General features: G+C 38.1%; 1 long non-coding RNA gene across 1 annotated transcript; it reads left to right on the forward strand.

Annotated features, from left to right (window-relative positions):
* The first annotated feature begins 18,199 nt into the window (after window positions 1–18,199).
* On the forward strand, window positions 18,200–21,744 carry LOC131739346 (uncharacterized). The gene is made up of 3 exons (XR_009330500.1): window positions 18,200–18,248; window positions 18,415–18,541; window positions 21,554–21,744. It is a non-coding gene; the product is annotated as an uncharacterized LOC131739346 (long non-coding RNA).
* The last annotated feature ends 699 nt before the right edge of the window (window positions 21,745–22,443 follow it).

Genomic DNA, 22,443 nt, shown 5'->3' on the forward strand with positions numbered 1-22,443 from the left:
TTTATTATTTACCATTGAACTGATGTTGGACTGTTGTTTCTAAGCACTGCATCACCTCTACACCTGTGCACTACAAACCACTTTGCCACATTCACTAATTAGTATTCAGACATTTACTGGTAAATCTCTAGTATAAACAAGTGCCTTTGGCTAATTACCGAATGTTTTGCTTTTGCACATTGTAAGGCTTCAGGAGTCCTGTGTAACTCCAAGTACCACAAGAGTCTACCATGCTGCAATAAGTAAATATATCTATTCACTGCCTGTCTTTGTGGTGTTTTGTGTCATAACCAAAGTGTGATTTTCTATTGAAAAAAACAAAAGGTCTTAAATTATTTAATTTGCATTAAAAGAATGTTATTTTTCATCAAACTACTACATATTTGGAGGACAATATCCTTCAACACCATTGTGAATTGTATGCACATTTACCAGAATGTTGGTTGTTCTGCATAAGTGGATCACAATATTGTTCAGCACCATGTTGAATTGCTCAGTTGTGCATTTCTGTAAGCTCATTGATGATTATTTTGTTAATGGTAAATGTGCATGCAGAATTAAATAAATTCTTCGACATTACTGATTATTTTGTTAATTGAGAATTTATATGCAGGAATAAACACATTATTCTATGATATACCTGCATTTACCAATAAGCTTCAATAAGATTAACTGGTAAATGTCTGAAAAGCAATCTATTTCTTCATAATTTCTGGCATTTACCAATAAGATTTGGTAAATCATAAGATTAACCAGTAAATGTACGAAAAGCAATGTATTTCTTCATAATTTCTGACGTTTACTACCTTATTCAGTAAATGTTGACATTTACCAGTAAAACTTAAGATTGACCAGATTCAGACCTTTACCGTAACATATACACTCACACACCTACATATATATATACAGTCAATTCTCGTCAAAAGAAACTTGGATTCGACACATTTTCTACATGGTCCTGGCCAAATTTAGCAGTCGCTTGTTGTAAATTGCTTCTTATAATTCAAATTCACTTAACACAAATTTCCTGTTGTTGCCAATTATTTTGATGCCCCCACAAAGGAATTTGTTTTTTGTATAAAACTAATCGCCCAAGTTCAAACAGCTGAGTGTAAAGGGTATTTAGAAATGTATTAACCTGCATCCAGATTAACACCTCTGTTCTGTGCTGTTTTGGGACTACTGATCCTATGATGCTGAGGACGCCTTGCTTTTGTGGTTTAAAAATGCCTGTAATCAGAATGGGAAATGCAGGTTTCAAGTGCAGTTCATTTGCAATACATACTTTTTAAAATGTTTGATTACAACTGTATTTTCAATAAATGTAAAATACTTTTCATTGTTCTGTAATTGAAATATGAATTCAGTGTTACTGTAACTTCAGCAAAACCTGACAGTATGCATTTGGCTTAGACTCCAGACAATACACATTACTGATACACACTTTTTTTAGCTGGCTCATTTCAATTTGTATTAATGAGAATTGACTATATATATATATATATATAGATATATATATATATATATATATATAGTGACAGACAAATAAGTGGGTGTGTCCAAAAGCCAGTGATCCAGACAGGAGTTTCTCAAAGAGAGGGCGGTGTGGTCCAGGTAAGTTTATTATTTACACAAAATAAACAAACAAACCAAAATAATATGCTTAGCCCTGTTCGGGCCTAACTGACTTTCTTCTTTGTCCTGTAACGCAGCCTCTGTTGTCGGCTTGTTTGCCCTTTAAAAACATAAACCCAGACACAGAACTGCACAATGAAGCACTTTTGTGCACTTTTATTACAAAACAAAATAAATAAAACAAAAACCTAGCTCAAACATAGAGCCTACCTTCACTTTAACAGGTCCCTGACTAACATAGAGGACAGCTAAGCCGTTTACCTGTCAACACACACTTCAACAAAACAGTTTACCTTAACTTTTAAACAGCCAACCACTTCTTATCCCAGTTCCCTGGTGTGCTCTCTCTGATGGAGCTGTAAGCTCTCTTTTATAGTTTGTGGCTGTTCCCAATCAACACCAATTACCTCGTTTGGGAACAGCCACATTCTCACATGTTTTTGGCAGGGAGAGGAATTAACCCCATCCCTGCCAACCACCACCAAAACACACAACACCCAGACTTTATTTACATTCAGAGCCCTTTCTGTGTTACAGTTCCTCTCTACACAGTGAAACAAACAAACACAGTGAAATAAACAAACACAGCTTGAGTCTGTAGGCAAGTATTTCCCCTGTTCACCAATAGGGCAGTATGGATGGTTTTGTAAGGTGAGTGGAGACTCAGTCGCACCACGTGCGCAACAGACCTACAGTTCTTTTCACTTTTTCAATTCCCTCTTTATTCCTTTTATTACAGCTCCGAGTGGTTTGCCTTCAGGTAAGTATCAGGACACTTTGGGTGGAACTGCTCCAAAAGGTCCGACACTTCCTACGCGGCCGAGATGTCTGATCCAGAACTCCCGGATGTGAAGAGGGCGGACTTTCCGGTTTCGCCACCAGAAATAGGGTTAAACAAAATAATGTTTTTAAAGTCTCTCACGAGTCTGTGTGATTATTTTTATATTAAATCAAAAAGTCACATGCCTTCAGGTTTACCCCTCACTCCCAGGTTCCCTATTTGGCTGGTTATATAATTATTTGTTAATTTTTCCACACTGTAGCAAATTAACATTAGCGATTTTATTCACCCGCCGATTTAACTATGAAAACAATTGCATAAATAGCGGCAGTCCTGAATCACATACCCCTTTCAAGCTTGCAACAGGTTTTGGTATTCCAGTTTTCAATCTGGAGTCTGTTCCCTGCGGCAGCCTCCCACGAACTGCCTTGACTTTCTCAGCTTGCCTCCTTGTATACCTAGGAGTCCCCGCCCATCCTGTCTCTGCCACGGAGCTCCTGGGACATGTAGTTTTTACTCTCAGACGGCCATTTCTTAGTGACAAAGCCTAGCTTCGTCACAATATATATATATATATATATATATATATATATATATATATATATATATATATATATATATATATATATTAAACACAGCAAAACTGGATTTACTTTACGGTGAGAACTGACAATTCTGAAAAAGAGAAATTGTCAAGTAAGGCCGCCACTGACAAGGCTTTGCATCAGACACTGCTTAACTGGTACAGTATGAGGGTTCAGTTCAGACAACATGTGCAGTCATCATTGGACAGGTCAGGTCAGGTCTAAAACCAGAACAACCATGGTTCTTTTCATGTTGTCATGTGAATTGAAAAAGGTAATTAGAATAGTTGGAATATTAACTAATCTGGAGTAAGACAAGTTATTTATTGTGTACTTTTCCAAGTATACAAATATCATACATATGGTTATGCAGATATGTCAAGTCTTACGCATTGGGCGTGAGACTCACACATTAGTATGCTATCTCACACTCACAAGCATTCCTAAGACTCTCTCATGCATTTGGAGTATATGTTAGTGGTGTAAATTAATTGCAGTTAAATCCGTGATTAACAAAAAAGTTTTATATGACGTTAATGTTTGTAACTCAGGTCAATGTCAAATCTGGTTTGTCCGTATAAGGTACCTGTAGCCCATTTTGAGTAAACATATCAAGATTTAAAATATTTTTTCTCAGGGGCTGCAAGAGACAACAGTACATCCGGGGCCTCGGCCATGGGACTTGCATGGAAAGCTGCTTTCCAAGCGTGTGTACTGTGGTAACCATGGAGACTACAGGCGTTCTATACATGTGCAAGAGGAGAGAGGAGGCTACATGGGCCTTTTGTGTGTGTGTGAACACTTGACTGTCAAAAAAAGTATGAGTTCACCCAAAAAACAAGCAGGACTTGATCGAAAGTTAGCAGGTAATATGAACAATAATATACAAACCAAATAATATTTGTACTGTAAAGTGTTTTTGAAAACGATGATCACTACGACAAGGTGATATGCAAAATAAACATGTTGTATTGATAAAACAGTTTTCTTTTTTGTTAGGTTTATATACAAACTCTTTATTTTTGAATATTTCTCTTGTTCTGTCCACTGACTGTGTGCCTAAACCAGGGGTTATTAACTCTGGCCCTCAGGCATCTCCAATCCAGGTTTTTGTTCCAACCAGCAAATAATTGTTTTTAATAAAATCCACTGGTTTGCATTGCATATAGAATTCTCACATGCCCTAGACTTTAGTATGAATTAGGATATTTAAGTGTTTCATATGCAATATTAAGTAATGTACATTTTAAAATAAACTATTAAGTTCTGGTTGGATTAAAAACCTGGACTATTGGATGTCGCCAAAAACCAAAAGCCAAAGGCCAAAAACCAGACCTGGAAAGTCTCACTCTTTGACCTTTAATCTCACTCTTTGGGGCTGTAAATCTCACTCTTAAGGAAAGCCAACCCTTGGCATCTCTGGGTTATGTCATAACCATGTCAGCTTTTTTCTACTCAGCTGTAGTTATACCACTGGCTGGTAAAGCAGCACACTACCTGTCAAGTGTAGAGTCCTGGCTTAATAAACCACTGAATTCGAGAGCCTACCCTGACAATCAAAATAAAATTAATAGCTAGTTGAGGCACCTTTAGCAATAATAACCTCTTTTAAATGATTAGGATATTTGTCAATGAGCTTATGGCATGATTCTTTAGTGATTTAGATATTTTTCAAAGCAAATTGTTCCAGTTTATTCAAACTCTGAGGACTTCTCTTGTGCACAGCCTTCTTCAACTCATACCAAAGATAATCAATCAGATTTAGATCGGGACTTTGACTAGGCAATTCAAGAACCTTGATTTTATTTTTCTTTAACCATTCTAAAGTAGATTTTGATGTGTGCTTTGGATCGTTGTTGTGTTGGAACGTTCAGTTGCACTTTAAACCAAGTTTTGGAGTGGAGGGTTTCAGATGATTGGCCAATATCTTTTGGTATGCTATGGAATCCATTTTACCATGTATTGGAACTAAATTTCCTGCCATTAGAGGAAAAACAGCCCCATAGAAGGATATTACCACCTCTATGCTTGACAGTAGGTATGGTGTTCTTTTCTTTGTACGCCTCACCAGACTTTCTCCAAACGTAATGACTAACAGCGTGACCAAATAGTTTGATTTTTGTTTCATCACTCCACAAAGCCTTTGACCAGACCTCATATCCATCATTCAAATGCCATTTTGTAAACTTTATGCAATTGTCCTTGTGATGTTTTCCTAAGAGTGTCTTTTTCCTTGGCCTGCGACCATTGAGACCTTCACCATGCAATACTCGACCTATGGTTGAAATGGAAACTCCAGTCCCACTTGCAGCCAATTCACTTTTAATATCTTTGGCAGTCAATCGCGGATTGTTATTCCTTCCTCACAATTCTTCTACTTGTTCTTGGTGAAATAACCTTTTTTCTTCGAGACTGAGGGAGTGGTGTGACAGTACAGTGAGTCTTATACTTCTTGATAATAGAAACAATTAGTTCTGTTGAAGAAGTTTTTCGGTATTTGGATAATGAATAAAAAATGCTGCGCGAGAGCTGTAATTGTATGTATTATAATGGTACAGCTGTATTTTTACTATATTTCTGTAAATAACTTTAGATTTTTTTCCGCATTCTTTAAATTTCTATCATAAAGGTCAAGGATGAGAAATTTGGTAGACTTTTGTGTTTGAGAGTGTGAGTTAAGTGTTAAGTTCTTTTGCACCCCCTAGTGGCCTCTTGTGGCTATTACAACCGACGCTCACCAGCATGAACTGAAAGGTAATATGGAGTAATGTTTTCATCTATATTTCATAAATAAATTCATAATTTTTGTATTTTCTTCACTTTATTGTTCTTAAAATGACCTATTAAAACGACAAAAACATTGGCAGAATTTTCTATTTTTGAGTGCGAGTACCGCACCCGAAATGTATTCCTATAGGTTCACGGGAGTACCAGTAGCGCCCAGTGTTCAGGATTTGCAGAGGAGCTCTGAGTGGGTTCAGGTAAAAGGCTGTTACATCGGGAGAGAATTTTTACAAAGCTCTTTTTAAAGCTCTGCACCGGACAACTGGGATTGCGGTGTTCGGTGAAAGTGCTTCAGATTCCAACAGCCGATTTAATCCAGGTCGATAAAGCCAATTGTATATGGAGCGGGGGAGCGGAGTAGGGTAACTGCTGGAGCGGACATTTCCGGCCCGCTCCTTTACAGCACTGAGAAGAATCAAGCACGGACTACATGAGAGTAGAAGTGAGTAAACTCTGTATGCCTTATATGAGAAGTGGGTAAACGATATATTGCCAAAATTCAAAGTGGATAAACGCCGTTTACCTGCGTATTATTATTATTATTATTATTTATTTCTTAGCAGACGCCCTTATCCAGGGCGACTTACAATCGCAAGCAAATACAAATACATTCAAGTGTTACAATATAAGTCATACAATAAGAACAAGAAATACAATAATTCTCAAGTGTGACAAACCACAATTCAATAATACAGCAGATAATAGTGAAAGTTACATCAGGATATGATTAAATAGTGATAGTTACATCAGGATATGATTAAGTACAAAATACTACAGATTAAACACTTGGCAGATTACAATATTCTGAGGTACAGGATTAAATGCAGTAAAATAGGGGGCAGATAAGAGCAAAATAAAGCATATTTAAATGAAGGGTGATAGTGTCCCAGGATACAACAGAGGAGTTCTACAGGTGCTGTTTGAAGAGGTGAGTCTTAAGGAGGCGCCGGAATGTGGTCAGGGACTGGGCAGTCCTGACATCTGTAGGAAGGTCGTTCCACCACTGCGGAGCAAGGGTGGAGAAGGAGCGGGCTCGGCAGGCAGGGGAGCGTAGCGGAGGTAGAGCCAGTCTTCTAGTATACCCTCGACTACACCACTGCATATATGTACACACACACAGTGGAACGTCGCATATCCGACCGTCACATAACCGCCCTGATCAATTAACCACCTTGCTAAATAAATAAATAAATAAATATTAAAAGTAGGCTAAGAGAGTAATGGCGTTGGCAGCAAATGCAGCTTCCGCGATGGAAACAGAAAGAAAGCGTTTTAGCAATCAGTCATTTGGTGCGTTCCCCTTTAAGAGAGGTGGGCTGAGTGCGTGTGTCAGTCAGCTCCGTGTAGCAGTGATGTTTCAATACACCAGTCGAGAACGCTTTTTTTTTTTTTTGGTGTAATGTGTTTATATGATGGAGCGCATGCTTGCAGATATTAGCAGCGTGTTGTTGTAGCTTTTAAATGCATTTGAATTAAAGAAAAGCAAGCTTCATAAATGCAATGCTTACCGGCCGTTTGTTTAAGATAGCCGAAGCAATATTCAAACCGAGCTGCTTATCGGCTGTTGGCAATATCAAGAAAGAGCGCAAAGTACCGTGACAGAGATATTAGGAAAGCAGAACCAGGGAGGCAGGGACTTCTAGAGTTAAGAAAGAAGCCATCAGTTGCAGGTGACTTTACATTTACCGTTTGTTTTGTATTATTATAATTTTTTTTGGTTTTAAACTCTACTTGGAGATGGCTTATAGCAAACTGCTTAGCAACACTGTGTATTTGTAGCCTAATTAATCTTGTTTACGTTTTGCTTACTTTTAAAGCAAAACATTTCCCCATGTTTAAAGCAGTTTGTGTGTTGTTTTTTTTTTCACTAACCTATTTATGGATGTGTAAATGCTATTTTCTATAGAGGTTCACAAATCCGTGTTTTTCACATATCTGCCTATACCCCAGTCCACAGGGGGTTGGATATGCGACATTGTACTGTGTGTGTGTATATATACATACATATACACACACACACACACACACACACACACACACACACACACACACACACACACCCACCTCAACCTCGCTCTTGATTCCCTGGGAACTAGAAGTCATTTTAGTGTTTCCTTTCTAGCTCATTAGTTAGAACACACCTGAGGATAAAATGAATGACCTTTAGATTTTGATGTGACTACATTTATTAAGAGATGCCCTTGAGGCATTTCTTAATAGAGCGATGCAAATTCAGAATTCTGTTCAAATAAGCTTAGCGGGAGCTATGTATTGATGTGTATGAACTAATTCAGTTTTCTAATTGATTTTTGACTCACCATTATTTAAACTATCATTAAATGAACAGCATCCTGGTGGCTAGACATGACTTGGGCTGTTTATTACAATGTTAGAAGACAGTCAAAGTGAAGGTATACTGTAAGTTTAAACCAATTACAGTAATTGTTGCTATGATTTGGATCATTAAATCAGCCTTGTATGGCTAATCCCAGCTTTAATGTTCTTTCATTATTGTATAGTAAGCTAGGTGCAGCAGGATCCAGGCTTGGAAAGGGGTGGTCACCATTAAAATTACAGCAGTGAAATGCTCAAGATATTAATTTGAGTCATACCATGTTGTGCTTTAACAATTCATTTTCATCATCAACAATTACAAATTATATGTAGCTGCTGTGTATTTTCCAGATGACTAGATGAAGTTTGTGGATCAGTTACTACTGGGAATCAGACAAATACAGTAAACACTTTTCATTTTCTTGTGCTGAAGATCTTTCGGTTTTTCAGTTTTCTTTACTTTTCTTTACTTTAATTTGGGTCAATCATTTTCCCTGTAATCACTCCAATGGTCTAGATACATGTGACCAAGTGACCTACAACACAGATACCAGGATGAACAAGAAGATAAACACATACTAATAAGTAAGAACATTGATTTAAAAGCCTTGCTCAGTACTCCTTTTAGTGGTAGGAAACATTTCATTTTAATAGTGATAAGTGTGTTATGATGCCAGTATCTAAAGTGTTCGACATGGGTGAATGCTTGGCACAGACTTTTACTGCTTTTACATTATTGATTGGGATAATGGAATTTTCAGGGCACAGCGCACTGTAACTGGTACGCTGATGACACTGTCTTGTATTATGGTGAAGAAAACTGCAATATGTGTAAGCTTTTTTCAGGATGCCTTCTAAAGACTGATTGAAGAAAATTTACTGAAATTAATTTTAATAATCCCCACATTGTCCTAAAATGTATTAAGTGAAACATTTATTGATGAGAAAGTAGCTTCAAATTACATTCTTTTCTTTTTTTTATTGATTCCCTAACCTTTTTTTTTTAATTTGATGTGCCCAATTATTTCACCCCCCATTTCTCCTCAATTTATAATGTCCAATTATGTTCCTTCATCACAGCAATTCCCCAAAGGAGAACAGCCTCTGATCCCACCACCTATTCACCTTTTTATCTCCAGGATTTCTACAATGAATCATGGTAAAAGAATCACTCAGAATGACTTCAGTGTCATGCAGATGGATCAAGTGCTGATACTGGAAGACTTTTGATGCAACAGTCCAATACATACTGTGTGGTCCAGTGGTTAAAGAAAAGGCCTTGTAACCAGGAGGCCCCTGGTTCAAATCCCACCTCAGCCGCTGACTCATTGTGTGACCCTGAGCAAGTCACTTAGTCTCCTTGTGCTCTGTCTTTCGGGTGAGACGTAGTTGTAAGTGACTCTGCAGCTGATGCATAGTTCACACACCCTAGTCTCTGTAAGTTGCCTTGGATAAAGGTGTCTGCTAAATAAACAAATAATAATAATAATAATACTGGTCACACTGTGCAGCAGTTTTTCCAGCTAGAATACTCAGAGGTCACAGTATTGCCCATTCTAGGTCAACAAATTATATACACTTCCAAAAAACAAATCTTTGTCTACATTCAGCATTCTGTCCACACTACATAACCGATCTCAAGAATCGCACTTAAAAACGGTTTAATTAATCCGGCTCCAAGCATCCACACTAAAGTACTGTTTCATGGCCTCAATGCATACAAACACTATTAAAATAGTCTGGCTACAGTTCCTAGCAGCACAATGGACTATATTTAGCACTTTTAAGCCGGTTTAAAGGCATAGTGTGGACAGGGCCAAAATCAATCCAAAGAAAGTGAACAACTTTTTGCTTGACTAGTACACAACTTATAACAAACAGTTTACTACAATAACAAGTATGTCAGTACCCTTTCATAAGGGGAAATTGGATTTTTTCTTAACACAGTTAGTCACACATCGTGTTCTAATGCTTTTAGATCTATTAATAGCGGGAGGGTTTATGGGGTATTTGGGGGAACGAATTGGTACAAAAATCTGGAACTGTCTGTTTAGTTTCCCCACCATTATATGGCAGTATACATTTTCAGATTAATCTAACAATGCATTTTCAGATCAATCCAACAAGAAAGATTTTAAAAACAGCATTGTTGGAGATAGTGACCAGGGCAGCAAGACTGACTCAGCTTTACAACAGTGTAAGTTTAAAAAAAATACTCTATATAAAAAATAGATTTGAAGTGTTTAAATACTCTTTCTACTGCACTTGAGGCACAGAGAAAATTGGACACTATACAGATACACAAAGATAAAACACAGATTAAACTAAAGAAAACATTATAAAAACATGACATTTGTAAATATAAGTGTATTTGTAAATTAAGAAGTATCAAGGAATGGCTAAAACATTTCCTACAGATTACAGAGGGCAGGGCAATGATAAATTATCCCGAGAATCATCTGATGTCCCAGGTGCCAAGTGGAAGACAGGTGTCCCGCTTTCTCACAAGACCTGTCTTTAATGAGAGGCTTGTTTTCTTATCAGCAGCACTTCATCTGAACGTTATCTAGATTTACTCCTATCCTGGCTCAAAAGATGTTTTTCATTCTTATTATGATTTATTGACTTTTTTCAAATGTAAAGAATCATCTGTGCATGCAATGAAAACAGTAGAAGGTACAACAAGAGCACTTTATACTCCTAGAAAATAGTGTTCACTTGACATTAATATATACAAGAACATGTGTAAATTGTGACAGACCAGTGTGAATGGGAGAGAAGAAATCTGAGCTGCAAATCTACCTCCCGACCAGGAAGGGCGCTAAGTAAGGTTGGTGGTACGCCTTCACAGGGATGGGCCGATTCGATTGTAGGATGGAACTGGAAGTCGGCCATCTTGGGGAAAGGACGTAGCTGTAAGACTGCTGAATGACTGTATTGTGATCAGCTGTGTTGTGCACGACAATTGGATAGAGTGTTGCGCCACACTGATCACAGGCAGCTATGCGAGTACAACACCTTACGCTGACAAGTCGTAGCATTGTTTGTTTTGCTTCTTAATGTTTTGCGGACGTAGACAACAGGAGCTGTCGCCACTGAACCAGCACAACCATCCGGAGCACCTGCACTAACACAGCACTACAAAGAAGTACAGCACCACGGAGCATGAGCGCTGGCACCCTGGACACCATATATATTTGTTTGTTGTTTATTGTGTGGGACTCTGCAAGCCTGAGTATAGTTCTCCAATACCATTGATGGTAGACGGGAACCGTTTCTGAATAAAAAAAGAACACTTGTAAATATACCACTGTTAGACTTTCTATTCTTCCCCACACCATTCACATCCTGACAACCAGGTAATGACAAATTTGTTTCCCATAGTGGAAAAGTTTAATTACAAATTATAGTTCCCAGTTCAACAAATGGCAGGTTATTCAATCAGGTTCAAATTATTGTGTTTAGTCTTAGGTTGATCCTTTCAAAATAGATTTTGTAATTTTATTTTGGCAGCAGCACTGGTAAATTCCTGGGGGGAGGGGGGTTCAAATTGAATAGGTGTCACTTCAGGTAAATGGAAAAAGGAAAAATCAACACGAACGGAACAGATGTATACTGTCGCAGCATTACATCTGATGGCCAGTCTTGCTGAAGCCCATATGCACGTTGTTATCCTCTCTGGAGCTTTTATACTTAGAAAGGCAATATTCTAAAAGACACTGTACATCTAATACTAACAATATCAGACTAAATATTGTTTACACTACTTAGTGTGTTGCTAGTATAACAGATTAGAATGCCAATAACTTTCACAATGCTTTTCAGAATATATACTGCTTTAGAAACCTACAAGTGTAACAAAATGATACAATATCAAAATAACTGTAAATCAGAACCCCCATCTTGTAAAGTACAGCCATGTATTAATATTAATTTTAATCTTAACATATCATACATTGTATACTATGTTTTGGTTTCTTTTTGAGGTTGCTTTAGGTGGAGGGCAGGTATTCCCTTTTGTAGGATAATACATATATGACTGACTACTGTGGGAGGTCTTAAGCTGAAACATAATAATACATTTGGAAAAGAAAAAAAAGGGTCCAAGAAGAAACCCCTTTCGACACTGTAGGCCTATGTAGTAGTGTTGTAAATCGAACCCTGACGTTGACATCGATTACCGTGCAAATTCTAACACGATTATCGATCGTTATCGAGTTAAAATGCTTACAAAAAAAAATTCTCACAGTATCAGTTTAAAGGAACAATAAGCCCTCTTTTTATAGAGCATGGTATAAAAAAAAACTAACTAACAAATCCCAATGCATTAAGACACGTTTGATAAATACATTGGCATTTAAATATGACTACTGTCCCTGCAGATGCGGGGTAAGAAAAGTGGAAAATGGCTATTATTCCCCACAAACTTTGCTTTTGTGACCAGGACAGTGATATTTTGAAATTTACCTATTTCCAATGAGAAAACGGGCGAATTTGTGTCTTTTTGTTAACATAAAGTCAGAAAAAAACAACATATGAATCCAAATTAACATGTACTTATACTAAAGTAATACAAAAATGACTACAAAAGATTTAGAAGTGAGTAGTTTTGAGATTTACCATTATACTGTAAATCACTTTCACGAATCAGCCCCCAAATGTAGTCTCCCATCATGTTCTCGTTATACTGTCCTTGGTAGCAGCGTTCAAAGTCCAGTATATCCTGGTGGAAGCGCTCGCCTTGCTCCTCCGAGTACGCTCCCATGTTCTCCTTGAATTTATCAAGATGAGCATCAACGATATGGACTTTGAGGGACATCCTACAGCCCATTGTGCCGTAGTTCTTCACCAGAGTCTCAACCAGCTCCACATAGTTTTCGGCCTTGTGATTGCCCAGGAAGCCCCGAACCACTGCGACAAAGCTGTTCCAAGCCGTTTTCTCCTTACTAGTGAGCTTCTTGGGGAATTCATTGCATTCCAGGATCTTCTTTATCTGTGGTCCGACGAAGACACCGGCTTTGACCTTTGCCTCAGACAGCTTAGGGAAGAAGTCTTGAAGGTACTTGAAGGCTGCCGACTCCTTATCTAGAGCTCTGACAAATTGTGTCATAAGGCCCAATTTGATGTGCAGTGGTGGCATCAGCACCTTCCGGGGGTCCACCAGTGGCTCCCACTTGACGTTGTTCCTCCCCACAGAGAACTCCGTCCGCTGTGGCCAGTCCCACCTGTGGTAGTGTCCCTGCTGTCCCAAAGGCAAAGATAGCAGGGAAACTTGGTAAAACCGCCTTGGAGACCCATCAGGAATGCCACCATTCTGAAGTCTCCTATGACCTCCCAGCTGTACTCATCATAATTCAAGGCGTCCAGCAAGGTCCTGATGTTGTTGTAATCCTCTTTGAGGTGCACCGAGTGAGCCAGGGGAAGAGACGGGTACTTGTTACCATTATGGAGCAGCACGGCTTTGAGGCTCCTGGAAGAGCTGTCAATGAAGAGGCGCCACTCATTCTGGTTACAGGCGATTCCGATTGCCTCGAACAGACTGGTCACTTTGTGGCAGAAGCAGAGCCCATCTTGATGGGTGAAGAAGCTGGAAAAAGGTTGGTGACGCTTCCTCTGATCTGCGACTTGCACACTTTCATCCAACAAGTTCCACTGCTTGAGCCTAGACGTCAAAAGCTCGGCATTGGACTTGGTGAGACCAAGATCTCTAATCAAGTCGTTGAGGTCTTTTTGGTTGGGGTAGTATGGGTTTCTCTCCTCAGCTCCACCTCTGAAATTGTCATCTGGATCTACAACGTCTTCCTCGCTCTCTGACTTGCTGCTCTCTTCTAAAGACGGCTGCTCTCTCTCCGGAGGAGTGGGTACGGGGAGCTCATGGCAGTGTGGCACCGGAGCGATGGATGAAGGAAGGTCCGGATACGTGATAGCAGGTGCATTCTTGCCAGTCCGACGTTTGGAAGGGTCCACCATGCAGAAGTAGCAGTTGTTTGAGTGGTCAGTGGGTTCCCGCCAAATTCTTGGGACAGCGAACTTCATGGCTCTCTTTTCCCCTCTGTACCATCCTACAAAAATACATTTATTTCACCCATGACTAATGTGTAAGAGATTCTCGCAACATTTTTCATATATGATATTTTTTTTTTCAATAACATTGAAAATTGTAAAACATTTTAAAATTAAAAACTTTTACAATTTTAAAAATTAACAAATTTTATACATAAAATTCCGAGCAACAATTGTCCATCTTACCTTCCAGAGTTTTTTTGCAGTGCTCGCAGGTGAAATGAGGTGCCCAGGGTTTGTCTTGATCCCCGACAGGCATGCCGAAATATGACTTGTAGGCCTCACACATCTTAGCAGATGCTTCCACGGAGTACTTTTTCGCTCTTGTCTTGATAAATTGGCCGCAGACATAGCATAATGCATCTGCCGGATGCTTGCAGCCTCTTGATGCCATCTCAGAAAAATGCAGATATGTATCCACTTGGCCCCTGTATTTATACTACTATTTATATTACTGGAAAGTTCTAGAAGTTACTCCAAGTTTACTCAGCACTGAATCTATCTGGAATGTTCTGGAAAATAGGTACATTTCAAAATATCACTGTCCTGGTCACAAAAGCAAAGTTTGTGGGGAATAATAGCCATTTTCTATACTTTTGAGGCATAAGCAATTAGGAAATAACACTTACTACCGAGGAACCAAAAAAAAAAAATAATAATTGTTACACGGTGTTTTTAACACATTCTGTGCTAATGTAATCATCTTACATTATAAAAAAAATGTATTTTGAATAAATTGTCTATCATTTCAAATTATATTGTGTTCCTTAGCCTAAAAAGGTAAAGATGTATTATTTTGTGGCAGGAACCTTTTCATAAATATTTATAGACTATTTTCAGATTTTTGTGTTGTTAGGTATCTTTTGTAAGCCTATTTGGTTGAATGTACAAAGTTGTTAGCCAAACTGTTATTAACTGTATTTAAAAGTACATAAGAAACATACTCTCAGCACTTAGGCATTTAATGGTTTGTGAAATGCCCATTAATTCAGTCAAAAAGAAATATTCTCCTATTGAAAAAAAACAACCAGATAGACAAAACTAAATAAATCAATCACTGCAAGTGTTTTTTATAAAGGAAATCACGCATGCAACAGTGAGTGAACGTGACCATATTAGTATCTGATATGCAGATTTATTAACAGAAGCACAAAAATGACATTGACTAAAGTATGAGAATATTTATAAGGAACACTTTTTATGAATCTATAACACTTCAAATGCTTACCCCTAAACTTCTGTGTAGTTTCTGCAGAGGATCATGTACATATACTTGCATTTATTTTGTTCTTTGTATGTAGTCATTCTTACATTTTTACATTTACCGATTGACCTGTAGTGTACATCCCCCATTTAACCAGGGTATTTTAATAAGCAATGAAAATGTCTCCTCAATAAGCACCAACTACATAAAAAAAACATGTGCAAAAAATGATATACAAATACAAGTGCAGTCTTGCAGGATGAGCACATCCTGTAACAATGTGATAAAGTAGGATCATTTATCAATGATAATGCAAGTTATGGATTGTGGGGCAGCAGTGTGGAGTAGTGGTTAGGGCTCTGGACTCTTGACCGGAGGGTTGTGGGTTCAATCCCCAGTGGGGGACACTGCTGTTGTACCCTTGAGCAAGATACTTTACCTAGATTGCTCCAGTAAAAACCCAACTGTATAAATGGCTAATTGTATGTAAGATAATGTGATATCTGTATAATGTGATATCTTGTAACAATTTTAAGTCGCCCTGGATAAGGGCGTCTGCTAAGAAATAAATAATAATAATAATAATAATGGCTTTGGGCTTTTACGAGAAATTTACATTTAGGTATACAATTACTTTAAAATGAAAGCATTATAAAAGGAGTGAAATAACAAAAATATATAGTAGTTCAGTGCAGGGCAATGGACTGAATATTACTAAAATATCAATTACAGGCATATTTTCCTTTCTCTCGCAGTCCTTACAAAACCAGCGTTTGCTTGGAACCTCCTGCTTTCTGCTGCATATATGCAGTATACCGGTGACACATCAAAAAAAAGCACATCTTCTGTATTTCTGACTTCAGTGACAGGACAATTATCTAGTTTTCCCTGTTTCAAAGTTTTCAGCAAAATACTGAGCATTACATTCCAGTGAAGTTTTACATTTCCAGGATCTTGTTCCTGACAAAGTAAACTTGTCTAGACATCGATGACACAGCAGACACAGTCTCATCAGTGATAAGCCTGGATACTGAAGGCCTTGAATGTTGGGATACTGACGTTTTAGAATCATTTGTAAAGCATGAATTATATCACAGTTTAACCATTTCCCATTCTTAATAATAGCTTCACCTTCCCATGTTAGAGCTAATGGTTCCTTTACCCAGACATCATTGTTGCTGTGCGTGATTTGGAATGTTTTGCTGAATGTTTCCTGTTTGCTTTTCTTCTTTCTGTACTTTGGAAATGTTGAAAAACTCTTAGCCATTCCTTTTGGTCTTCCTTTAGATTTAACTCTTGTTACTTTAATTTGACCTTTCAGATCATTTAAGCAAGTGCTTGTCTTGGAAATAGCACTTAACAGTACAATTTCCGAAGTTAGGTGCTTTACTTCTGCTGATTGGGAAGCAGCCTGAAGTGCAAGACTACTGCCTTGATTTCCTTCAGTTAAAACGCTTTGATTTGTTAGATTCTCACTTGCAAACATGGTGTTTGAAGGATCTGAGGTAAGGCAAATCACATCAGTTTTTCTCCAAGTGACATGGGGGTTGGTAATCAACCTGTAAACTGAAATCTGCTTGGCCTGTTATTTCAGGTTAACTTCTGGCAGAGTTTCTCAGCAAGCCTATTTCTGAAGGAAACATTGATTCATTGCTTAGTATTTTGCTGTGCTCCAAGGTGACAGTAGATACTTTTACTTTTGTTTCTTCGGTGTTTGGTATTTGTTCCATGAGATCCGAAGTTATATATGGCAAATCCAAATTTGGTGTCTCAGAAGGGTCCTCTTTCAGCTGATCTCCAATGAGCACCATCATCTCCATGCATTGCTTATACTGTTAAGTATGGTCATTGTATTTACGAATTCTGTTGTGGATTGTCTTGCAACTCGAGCAGCAAGCTCATTTGTTGTTACAACAGCTTTCCTGTATATCTCCTGCTCTGTCAACACGTTTACTGTTTTGTTTGAAATGCTGTTAACAGAACATCTGGGCCATAAGGAAATGTCCCCTTCTATTGTCTGATAGCTCTTCTTCCAGCGATTGGCAACACCACCAGCTGGTTGTTCCAGGGACATTCTGTTGCAGTCCATAATGTAAAGTATATGTATACATGGAAGTTGGTATGACAAATAAAAGCTGCAGCTGCAATTACCATGATCCTCAATAATATACTCTGAGATCACTATCCTGAATTCTCTGTATTGTGATCACAGCGCAAATGTGAGTGCAAGGGCAGCAGTGTGGAGTAGCGGTTAGGGCTCTGGACTTCTGACCGGAGGGTCGTGGGTTCAATCCCTTGTGGGGGACACTGCTGCTGTACCCTTGAGCAAGGTACTTTACCTAGATTGCTCCAGTAAAAACCCAACTGTATAAATGGGTAATTATATGTCAAAAATAATGTGCTATCTTGTAACAATTGTAAGTCGCCCTGGATAAGGGCGTCTGCTAAGAAATAAATAATAATAATAATAATAAGGGCAAACGGCGCTTGCACTCGATTCTGTGGCGCAAAAATGGTATTCTGAAGACATGCCTTAATATAGCGCTTGTCCCATCGCCACATGTTGGCATGAATTTCAGGGTGTGGTATCATTAATATATTCGCTGTAACACAGCAGAGAGGGGGTTAATCCTCCCTTCATGGAAAACATGTGCGAATGCACAGTAGTTTAATTTAATTGTTTTTGTTTATTGATTAATTATTTCTGTTAATTGTTTTATTGTCTAATTATCCCCTGCACCTGGGTAGTAATTGTAAATTAGAGCCAGGTGCAGGGTATAAAAATGAAGCAGTCAGTCTACTCGGGGCTGCTGAGTAGAAGGAAGCAGAAGGCTGTGTGTGCTGTTTCTGAGCAGTCTCCTTTGTAAGTACTGTGTGTACGGTTGTGTGTTTATGTCTACCGGTAAACAGCTTAGCTGTCCGGTTTGGTAGTTAGAGTGAGCCTGCCTGTTTAGTTAGTGCTCTTAAAGGAGCTAGGTGTTTGTTTTGTTTATTTTGTGTTTTGTTTATTTTGTTTATTAAAAATATAGCACGTCAGCGCGTACAAAATCCATTCCTGCGTCCTGGGTCTGAATGCGCTTGGACGGACATAGAAAGAGGAAATCAAAGAAAGAAAAGTAAAAGAAAAAAGAACCTAAGACGAAAAAACGACAAAACGTAAGAAACTAACAATATTATTCGTAAGTTAATAATAAACAAATATATGAATAAAAAAGAAATCCTATTTTGCAGATACAATGGAGGACTACATTTATTTTCACAAGGACTGTAGTAATTTACCCAGTAAACATCATAACGTTAGCCCAACGTTGGCTTTAGGTCGAATCAGTTGGTGTTGGTTGGCATCGGCCGACGGTAGCCCAACGCAGAATTCTGATCTCGTGCTCTCCTCTTAAGAAACGTTAAAAAAATCCCTGTTCCAGAGAAACATCTTTTGAGAGGCTGATTGGAGACGCTCTTATATGGTGGGAGACCACTGTCAAAAATATTAATATACAAATAAAAAATACGAGTACAACTCAAAAAATAATTACGAGTACAAATCAGAAAATTTACGAGTACAAATCAAAAATACGAGTACGAATCAAGAAAAGCTACGGGTACAAATCACAAAGTTACGACTACGACTCAAAAAGTTACGAGTTGGATAGAGCGTGAAATTACTATCAAATATACGACAGAGGTCACAGGACAGGCTGTTGATTGGGGGAACAATCGATGAGTATTTAACAGCGCATGCGTCCAGCACATGCATTGCTGATACTAGGAAGGAGTGGCTGCATGTTGGTGAAATATGTAGGTGGAATTTTTAAACTGGGAATATGGCACAAAGTTGCCCAACAGATGGACAGTCTCAGTCTCAGTAAAGATCCTCTGTATACACAAGACAGTCAACTCCCCCTTTTTCCGTCCCCGCCGATGCGGTGCATCATGGGAATCCAAAGAGTTCCGGTGGCGACTTTCCTCCTGTCTCTGTAATGTAAAGTCTGCTTCATTTCCTATTCAAAGCTTTCTCTTTTGAAAACGATTGCATTGTTTAGCAAGATGCACCTGGATTTGTTTAGAGACACCATCCTTAACACATACGTGTTATTTCTACGATCGATGTATTCACTTGGCCTGACAAATACTGTCCGAAATTGCCGGCTCTCATGAATATCCATGAGCAGACAAGACGGGGGCGTGGTTTGGCTGGCAAGGGGTTGGGATAGCCAGTGATCGAGGTTCTAATTTCCTTCATATCGGGTAGATTGCAATAATGTTTGATTTGAATGGGAAGAAATATTTTTTTAAAAATTGATTTAATTCTACATTGGTATCCATAAATGACATATAAAGTTTAAGAGAATAATAAGTAAAAGTGACGTTGTTTGTGACTGTAAGGGATTTTCATGCCGTTTAATACTTTTATTTTTACATGACATGTAATAGCAGAAATATAATTATGAACAACGTATAGCAGCAGTGTGATTATGGTAATAGGGGAACTGTATTTATTTTGTTTTATTCCTATGTTATATACTGTATAAGAGAATCAGCAATTTAAAACCCATACTTTAGCGACTGTAGTTTTGTTGAAATACTTGTTGAATTTAATCTAAACCAACTGTAACGTACATGGCCTTAGCGCAGGGGTGGGCAATTCCGGTCCTGGAGGGCCGGTGTCCCTCCTGGCTTTTGTTCCAACTGTGCTCTAAATTACTTAATTAGACCAATAATTGGTAATAATTGGTCCAATTAAGTAATTTAGTGCAAAGTTGGAACAAAAGCCAGGAGGGACACCGGCCCTCCAGGACCGGAATTGCCCACCCTTGCTTTAGAGCATCCATGGATACAGATAATGCTTGTGTCTGTCTGTACCTTTTTGGCGATCCACCAGGCTCCATCTGTCCCACCCCGGTTCATCACAATCCATACAATACATTAATAACTACTATTGCTCTATAATTAAGTGAAATAATGGTTTTATGTGTACTTTTAGACTACTGTATTAAAAAAATGTTCAGTCATGATTAGCTACCGTACAACTGAGAACTGAGCTAAATACAAGCTGATTTTTTTAAGACTTTTAGAAGAAAAAAAAAATAAGACTAAGAAATTTGCAACTTTTTAAAATGAAACAGTTGTTATTAATTTACATAGACATACAATGTATTTTTTTTTTTTAATAAGACACTAGTTTAAATAAGGCATAAACAATGGTTCATAAATATAAACCTAATTAATAGTAGGCCTAAGCCTAATAATTGTAGTGATTGAAATATTAATGATGTTTATAATCATCAATTAAAAATATACCTAATTAACTAATAAATAGACCTAATTATCCCGCTGTCAAAAAAGTTGAAGAATTGAGTTGCCTCCAATCTCGTTCACTCTCGATCGCTGCCTATCCCATCCCTAACAACCAAGCCAAAGATCAAACCACACCCCCATCTTGTCTGCTCATGAATATTCATGAGAGCTGGCAATTTCGGACAGCAAAAAAAGCCCTTGTCAGGCCAAGTGAAAACATCAATCGTAGAAATAACATGTATGTGTTAAGGAGGGGTGTCTCTAAACAAATCCAGGTGAATATTGCTAAAAATGCAATCGTTTTCCAAAGAGAAAGCTTTGAATAGGAAATGAAGCAGACTTTACATTACAGAGACAGGAGAAAAGTCGCCACCGGAACTCTTTGGATTCCCAGGATGCACCGCATCGGCGGGGACAGAAAAAAGGGGGAGTTGACTGTCTGGTGTATACAGAGGATCTTTACTGAGACTGTCCATCTGCTGGGCGACTTTGTGCCATATTCCCGCTTTGAAAATTCCACCTACACATTTCACCAACATGCAGCCACTCCTTCCTTTCTATCAGCAATGCAAGGATGCATGCGCTGTTAAATACTCATCGATTGTTCCCCCAATCAACAGCCTGTCCTGTGACCTCTATGACACATATTTTTGACAGTGATTTCACGCTCTATCCACTCGTAATTTTGTGAGTCATACTTGTAACACGTGTGTCAGTTGAAAGCTGTGCTTTTTATTTGCTTTTTTATTTAAGAAGTGTACAACTGTATGCATTTGACTTAAATACTGTTATAATAAGTCATTCAAAATTGCAATCAAACTGGACAAATCGTAGATCAGCATTTTACAGACATTCTTGTGCAATCTTTTTCAGAAGCAGTACGTAAAAATTCAGTTTCGAAAACAGCCACAGAAATACAAATCTACGCGATGAACTGGCTGCAGTACTCCAAGGACGGGAATGGTGGAGACAGCAGGATGCAGAAGGGGATTTTCAGGTCGTGGCTTTTTAAAAAAAAAAAAATTATTTTTTATAGTTGAGCAGTTTATAGTTAGTTGTTTTAACCCAGCAACAAAATTCTTGTTTAGTTTTCTTTTTGATTTTATTTGTTCTTAAAGTTAAAATGTCTGTAAAAATCCGTCTAAAAATATATAAATATTTTAACCAATAAATGGCGTGTTTGTTATATAAATAGTAATTTTAGAGTTGACTAAGCATTGATATATTTTATGATATGATAACCGATGCAACCACTCTTATGTGCAATGTATGTGCAGTTTAATGCTGATATATCCCAAGATAATATATGCCAGTATATAGGGTGATATATTCAGAAATAGGAATACATAAGCTCACATCACTGTGACAGGGTAGCGTTGCGGGCCCAGATGGTATCAGCAGGGAAGGAGACTCAGAGGCAGGGGAACTGCAGTTTAAGCGCGGCTGCGCATTTTAAATCAACAAACACAAATAAAAATACTAAACACTAATGCTCACAGAGCAAAAATAAAACAGTTAAACAAAAACAGGTCTTGCACACAATAAACAAGAACAAAATAACCGGCTCAAGGGCCAAAACAAAAGGTTTAAACAAAATCCAAAAAACGTAGGCTGGGCATTAGCCTTCACTACAGAGTTTTTCAAAATAAACACAGAACAAACACTCACCCAAAAACTCCTTCTCCCAAACAAATGATTTTTTTTCTCCCTTTTATACCATGTGGCTGGAGCCTAATTATCATCAATTATTCAATTAGCTCCAG

This window comes from Acipenser ruthenus, chromosome 1 (genome assembly GCF_902713425.1).
Source record: "Acipenser ruthenus chromosome 1, fAciRut3.2 maternal haplotype, whole genome shotgun sequence".
Taxonomy (NCBI): domain Eukaryota; kingdom Metazoa; phylum Chordata; class Actinopteri; order Acipenseriformes; family Acipenseridae; genus Acipenser; species Acipenser ruthenus.